General features: G+C 38.1%; 1 pseudogene across 1 annotated transcript; it reads left to right on the top strand.

The window, feature by feature from the left end:
* The first annotated feature begins 1,235 nt into the window (after positions 1-1,235).
* On the top strand, positions 1,236-6,735 carry LOC143570606 (transcription elongation factor SPT6 homolog; annotated as a pseudogene). The gene is made up of 8 exons (XR_013141965.1): positions 1,236-1,416; positions 3,655-3,833; positions 3,918-4,025; positions 4,103-4,471; positions 4,545-4,655; positions 4,731-5,515; positions 5,598-5,736; positions 5,822-6,735. The product of XR_013141965.1 is annotated as a transcription elongation factor SPT6 homolog (transcript).
* Positions 6,736-7,072: the final 337 nt, after the last annotated feature.

Genomic DNA, 7,072 nt, shown 5'->3' with positions numbered 1-7,072 from the left:
TGAATTAGTCTTTCAAGTTACTTAGTTAACATGAGTACTTTTTCATCCCCCGTTTTCCATCTTACGTTTTGGGGGTGGTATTACATACTTATTCAAATTAAAATGATTTGTACTTAATATCTCAAACCACAAACTCTTTAGTATATGTTACTTAAATAAATGATCGATTTGGTGTCGTATGCTTTACATTATTACATGCTATATGTTTATTGCTTTAGGCGGGTTAGCCTCTATGAAACTATTAAGTATGATCATACGATCCCCTAACTATTTTAGCTTAATTGCTAGTAGCATATGACAACTATTATCCAAGTATATTTGGTTGTTACCATATAAAAAGGTGTCTCAAACTATTTACTATTTGAATATCTAAATTGTTGCTATTATTTATTGTTCCATATACGAGTTGTGGATTTCATCTATTATATATTTATTGTTCAAAACCATGAAAATTGTTCACCAACATTCGTGTTGACAACGTTTATTTTATTACAGGTTTGTTACTTGGTTGACTTGGAGACATGAAGAATTATTATCTTATGACCGTTTAGGTTATTAGACATAAATGAACAATTTATTTGTTTGACTATTTATTCGGTTATTTGTATGAACAGTGTTGTGTTAGTTATGATATTATGAATTTAAATGAGTTGTTTAAATATTGTCACTTAATAGTGTCGTTGTGCAATGGACAATCAGTCGTGCCCCGACGTTTTCGTCGCTTTTGGTCGGGGTGTGACAGTTAGAGGGGGTGCAGTTTGGATAGCCTGCTTAGAGGAAAGATCGGGGACGGAAAAACCATAATATTTTGGTTAGATTGGTGGCATGATCAAGGCCTATTAAAAGACTTGTTTCCAAAGTTATTCAAGTTGGAAAAATATAAACTATGTGTTGTGATCGAGAGGGTCAAAAGGATTGGTTCCTCGATTGAGTGGATGTGGGAATGGAGAAGACAACTGACTTCGGAGGAGGAGCTTATAGAATGGGAAGAGCTTTTTGGCACATTGGGTGTGGCTCTCGGGTCTGGAGGAGCTGATCGTTAGGTTTGGAGAGGGGGCATTGGAAAAGATTTTTCAATGGCTGCTGTGAGAAGATTAATTGTGGAGGATCGGGAAGTGAGTAACAGATAAGTGCTTGATCGGCCTAAATGGGTTCCGAGAAAATGCCAAATTTTCATTTGGAGAGCCGTTTTGAATCGTATCCCTACGTTGGAGACTCTTCAAAACAGGAATATCATGGTGGACTCGGATATTTGTCGAATTTGTGGTTCGGCTAAGGAGACGGTTGATCACCTTTTTGCTGGTTGCGGTGTGGCGGACATGGTGTGGAGTTGGGTTTCGTCGTGGTGCAAAGTTCATCAGTTCTTTGGCTTTTCCATTAGCGATTTGGTTTCACAACATTGCTGCTTTGTCTTAGGTGAAAAAAGAAGTGTTCCAAAGTATTATTTTCATTGCTTGTTGGAGAATTTGGAAAGCTAGGAATGAGCTGATCTTTGAAAACAAACTGGTTATTTTAGAAGAAATTATTGAGGATGTAAAGGTCTTGGGATTCCTCTGGTATTGTAATAGACCGAAACTTAACGGGCCTCTTTGGTAGATTGGTGTTCTTTTAATCTCATGTAATTCGGTCGGTGTTTGTTGTAGTCCATTGCAGCGGTTTGCCATTAATAAAAAAATCAATAAAGCGGACGTTATATATAAAAACAAAATATAAAAATAAAAAGGAAAATTGGATTTAAATAATCCAAACTCTTACTTATTGGCCAATAATAATCCCAACTAACAATGTAATTAGTAGTAATCCCAACTTTCAACTTTGTTACCAATAACAATCCCACACTAACGGATAACTAACTCAGTTTATTTTTAATTACGCAATAAGTCCCCGTGGTTAACAGTTTGTTACGGATTTAACCATTCAATCTTTGTGGACTAACTTCTCCATCATATCTCCCCAACCCGGCCCATGTTTCAACATTTAAATTTTCTATCATTGTCTGAATTAATTAAACTTTCATGTTGCATATGCACGTATATGTGATCTGCTGCGTGAAATTTTATTAGATTTTACGCCACCACTGCACCACAACCGGATGCAACAACCACCGGCAGCCTGCAACAGCCACCACAACAACTGGAGGCAACCATCGCCGGCAGCTGCCACCATGATCACCACTGGTCGCTACCAGTAGCCTGAACCGCCGTGCACCACCATCTTCGTTTTGCTTCCTTCTCACCTGAACCGCCGTACACCGCCATTAGCTTCATCTTCATCGAGATTAGTTCACATATTTGAAACAGACCTGAATCGCCATTTCCCAGATCTAAAAATTGTCTTTATCGTCGTCAATCGTTCACACTTTCACCGGTGGTTGATTTCATCGGTTGAGGGTGGTCCACGATGCTTTAGACGAAAAAGAAAGCAAACGACGATGGTGGTTCACGGAGGCTCAGCTGGCTGGTGGCGACCGGTGGTGGTGGCGGCGGCGGCGGCGGCGGCCAGTGGTTGCGACTGGCGGTTTTGGCGGGCAGAAATACAGAGATATATATTAGGTTTTTTTAGATGTATCAAATCTATAGTATGTGTAAACAAAGGGACCATTTGTGTAATTAAAAACAAACAAAGTTAACGGCTTGTTAGTATGGGATTGTTATCGATAATAAAGTTGAAAGTTAGGATTACCACCGGTTACATTGTTAGTTGAGATTATTATTTGTATAGTTTAATTATTAAAATCCAATTTTCCAAATAAAAAATACAACAATAGTCTAGAAGAAACCCATTCACTCAGTATCATCGCTCTGCTCAACTACGTTGCTGACACTCCAAATTCTTGTTCAAACTCACCGCTAATATTTATTTGTTTCTAGGGCTAGGGTTCAATGGTTTTAATGGTTTTGTTGAGCGTTTTCAAGGTCATTTAGGCTCAGGCTTAGTAATACTTGCTTTGTAAACGTGATATATCTACCTATGAGCTCATAGCTCGCTTGATAAAAGTAGCTAAAAAAACTTGATTTGAAATGACATTTTTATAACCAACCCGAGCTCGACCCAAGCTCGGCTTGGCTCGACCTTAGGCTCGTTTAACTTCAAGCCGAGCCGAGCGGCCTGGTTTAGTTTCGAGCTCGAGCTTGAACCCACCCTGGCTCGACTCGGGAACAGTGCCTGCCTATGAGTATGGTGTCATGATTCATCAGGTTTATTTGACATTAGAAGAACTACTGATGTTGTTCTGTTACTTTTGAGTCGTGGCTTCTGCCTTCTAATGTGCTTTTGCTTATGGTTTTTTAAGATGAATACATGGAGAGGCAAAGGAAGAAGAAAAGGAAGACAAGGTAATTTCATGTTCGTGTTAGGTTTTAGTTTTAAAATTGTTTTAACCTGTGCATTATATTTAAGAGAATCGGAAAAGAATTATGTTTTTGGATGATGGCTATGAGCTTCTTCAAGATGATGTCCGTTTTCAACACCGAAAAGCTGTGAGTCTACACTTTCTCTTATTTTCACTTCAAATATCATAATTAAGAATTTGAACTAATTATTCTTTCTGAAAAATGCATGACTGAAAAGGATGACCGCATTCGGGAGATTATGTTGTGAACTCACTATATTTCTTTTATTTGCTATTTTGATCTGTTTTGTATATTATTTTAGAGGCAAGCACGGGCCCACCCCCAACAGATGCAAGAAGTATAGATGATGAGAGTAAGTGGATTCTTAATCAACTTGGAACGGGTATAGTACCTTTGTTCAGCAAAGAAGGGCATGAGCTGGCATTAGACAAGGGTGATATTGCTAGATTTTTGGAGCTTACGCATGCTCAGAAATTAGATGTAAGTATTATCTTATTATCTACCACATATTCTGGCATTCTTTTTTTTTAGGATTTATTTAGCTTCTAATGTTTTTGTGATCAGGTGCCATTTATTGCTATGTATAGAAAGGATGAATGCCGAAGTCTTTTTAAAGATCCAGAGCTACAAGATAATAATCCTGAAGGAGAACCCATGCTGAAGTGGCACAAGGTAGTTGAATATTGCTTATTTTGGTTTAACTTTGTTTTGTGGAGTTAATTACTTAAGTCTTAAGGGCATATTTATAGGTACTCTGGGCTATCTTGGAGTTAGACAGAAAGTGGTTACTGCTTCAAAAACGAAAACGTGCTTTACAATCATACTACAACACACGCTTTGAACAAGAAAGAAGCATATATGATGAAACACGTCTTCATTTGAATCAAAAACTGTTTGATTCAATCACAAAGTCCCTCAAAGTTGCTAAGTCAGAACAAGAAGTTGATGATGTGGACTCAAAGTTTAACCTCCACTTCCCCCCTGCTGATGTTGCTGTGGGACTTAAGAAGAACTCACAGTATAGCATTTGTAGTAAATCTGGATTATGGGAAGTTGCTACCAAATTTGGCTATAGCTCTGAAGAATTTGGATTGCTGATATCATCTCGTGAAGAAATGGTTGGTAAATTGACCTTTTTAACCTCACAGTTGTACAAATGGTGTAGCATGATACTGATGTTTTTTCATGCAGAGAACCGTTGAATTGGAACACGTAAAGAGAACACCAGAAGAGGTTGCTTCAAAATTCACATGTGCAATGTTTAAAAATCCTCAAGCTGTTCTCAGGGTTGCTAGACATATGGTATATATACTAAAAATGTTCTTGTTGGTTTATTATCTTTACATTAGTGTAATATATTTCTGCTTATTATTACAGGCGGCAGTTGAGATTAGTTGTGAGCCATGTGTCAGGAGGCATGCTAGAGGCGTCTTCATGGATAATGCTGTGGTGTCAACCAATCCCACTGCTGATGGAAACGTGTCAATCGACTCACGCCATCAGTTTGCAGGGATCAAGTGGTTAAATATAAGCCGTTGGCTAAATTTGAAGATGCACAATGGCTTCTTATCCAAAAGGCTGAAGAAGAAAAGCTTATACAAGTGTCCTTGAAGCTTCCAGCATCTATCCATGGCCAGTTAATTAATGATGCTCATAATTATTATCTTAGAGATGGCGTGGGCAAATCTGTTAAATCATGGAATGAACAAAGAAAGCAGATAATAAGTGACGCGTATGATGGTTTGCTTTTACCTTCAATGGCAAAAGAGGCACGAGCTTTGTTAACAAGTCGAGCTAAAAAGTGGTTATTAATGGAATATGGAGGGTGTTTATGGGATAAAGTCTCGGTGGCGCCTTATCAGAAAAAGGACCATGATGTTAACTCATTTGATGATTATGATGTTGCACCGAGAGTTATGGCATGCTGCTGGGGCCCGGGGAAGCCCACAACAACGTTTGTGATGTTGGATTCATACGGGGAAGTTATTGATGTGCTATATGCGGGATCCTTAAGCTTACGTGGTCAAAATGCTAATGATCTACAACGTAAAAGGAACGACCAACAACGTGTTGTTAGGTTCATGACAGATCATCAACCTCATATTGCTGTTATTGGTGCCGTTAATTTGTCTTGTTTAAAGCTCAAGTAGGATATTTTTGAGGTAAAATCAAAATTAAAATTAACTCATCTTTTTATTATTTTAAATGGATAGAATCTTATTAATCGTGTTATCATTTCATCAGATCATTTTTAAGATGATAGAAGATAACCCAAGAGATGGGCATGAAATGGATGATATAAACATTGTATATGGTGATGAGACACTCCCACATTTGTATGAGAACTCACGGATATCATCAGAACAGCTTCAACCACAAACGGGTAATTAAATAATTAACTTATTTATTCACTTTTGTTAAATAATATGTTCAAAATATCAAATCTTAACTTTTATCATTCTTTTCAGGCATTGTTAAGCGTGCTGTGGCTCTCGGACGTTACCTTCAAAATCCATTAGCAATGACTGCTACTTTATGTGGGCCTGCAAAAGAGATATTATCTTGGAAACTTACTCCATTAGAAAATTTTCTAACACCTGATGAAAAATACAGCATGGTTGAACAAATCATGGTAGATGCAACTAACCAAGTGGGTCTAGATATAAACTTAGCCATTAGTCACGAATGGTTATTTGCTCCTTTACAATTCATATCCGGGCTTGGGCCAAGAAAGGCGGCTTCATCACAACGGTCCTTAGTTCGGGCTAGCTCCATATACACCCGCAAAGACTTATTGCTGAACCACGGGCTCGGTAAAAAAGTGTTTGTAAATGCGGTCGGGTTCCTACGGGTTCGTCGGAGTGGAAATGCTGCTAGCAGTAGTCAATTCATTGACTTACTAGACGATACACGAATCCACCCGGAATCGTACAGTCTCGCACAGGAATTAGCTGAAGATATGTACACAGCAGCGGTTGGTCAAAATGATGTAAACAATGAAGATATGCTTGAAATGGCAATCGAGCACATGATAGAAAACCCTTATTTGTTAAAATGTCTCGTAGTCGACGAGTACGCGAGGGACAAACACTTTGAAAATAAAAAGGAGATGTTGAACCATACAAGATTGGAGTTAATTCAAGGTTTTCAAGATTGGAGAAAACCATATAAGGCACTTAATATCGATGAAGAGCTTTATATGATTACTGGGGAGACAAAGGAGACATTCTCCGAGGGTAAAGTTGTCCAAGTAACTGTTCACAGAGTTCGACCTCAAAGAGCAGTATACGTGGTATGCGTGATCATCATGGCATCCGGGCGGGTCCTAGGTCAGGTCGCTTCTGAGCATCCCTGAAGCCCCCTATGTATGAACATTATATTTTGTTATCATATCTATCTACTCCCGTCAATTTCTCATTGTTACTGTTTTGAGTTGTCATGTAATTTAGTTTTAGATTTGGGTTACAGGATGCAAGTGACAAATAGTTATTACATTCATACCGTTTAAACTAAAATTAATTAATGTCTTTAAAAATAGCTAATTAATTGTGTTAGAAATTAGAACTACCAGTACCGCAATACAAGTTTTAGAGTAAATTACATGAATGGTAGTACGCTTAGATTTCACTATTGGTCAGGTCCCTAAGTATGGGATAGTACTATAGTAGTACACCACAAGTTCAGATTTATAGACGTATACAAATGGTGGTCCCTAACAT

The sequence above is a fragment of the Bidens hawaiensis genome, unplaced genomic scaffold (assembly GCF_021521415.1).
Source record: "Bidens hawaiensis isolate Kalapana, Puna unplaced genomic scaffold, B.hawaiensis_p1.1 tig00025011_1, whole genome shotgun sequence".
Classification (NCBI taxonomy): domain Eukaryota; kingdom Viridiplantae; phylum Streptophyta; class Magnoliopsida; order Asterales; family Asteraceae; genus Bidens; species Bidens hawaiensis.
Note: the sequence above shows the minus strand (reverse complement) of the source record. Positions and strands in the feature narration are given on the sequence as shown.